Source organism: Ammodytes marinus, assembly GCF_949987685.1.
Source record: "Ammodytes marinus genome assembly, chromosome: 14".
Classification (NCBI taxonomy): Eukaryota; Metazoa; Chordata; class Actinopteri; order Uranoscopiformes; family Ammodytidae; genus Ammodytes; species Ammodytes marinus.
Window position 1 is genome coordinate 2,971,297 of NC_137218.1, and position 685 is coordinate 2,971,981.

The window sequence follows — 685 nt, forward strand, 5'->3', positions numbered from 1 at the left end:
TTCTAGAACTTTGTAGAACTTTCTTGATGATGTCATATTACACACTGCACCTTTAAAGTAATTCCTTAAATTTGTATCCTTATTATGATGGTGCAAGTTTCTGTTTGTGTATATTGTTAAAAAAAAAAAAAAAAAAAAAAAAAAAAAAAAAAAGATAATTATTTTTTTCTTTTCTTTGACTATAGAATATTTTCGACCAATCAGATTCAACTGTGTAAAAAACTCAATTACCCAGCGTACACTTGGGGCGTGAGTGGCGGCGGGCAGGTTGTCATTGTCCTCGTTGTTAGCGTCGATAGCGACAGACACATTTCTGGGGTGAATCTTGAGCGGATATTTCTCCAGGATGCCGCTGACCTCTCGCTGCACGTTGTCCGGCCAGGAGAGGAGCTCCGTTTGAAGGCTTTGGGCCGCAGACATCACCGCATCGTTACGGACATCCAGGCCAGACAGAAGGTCTAAGCTTTGGTTGAGTTGAGCCAGTACGGGGTTGATGGGAGCTACGTCAGGCGCTGGAATGAAATGAAGAAAAAAAATTATAATTAGGGTTTTTTTTGGGGGTATTTTTTTGCTTTATGAGACAGTTTTTTGGAGAGACAGAGATGAAATGTGTCAGAGAGGGGAATGACATGCAGAGAACGACCCGGGCCGGATTCTAACCCGGGTCTGCTGTGAAGAGGACTGA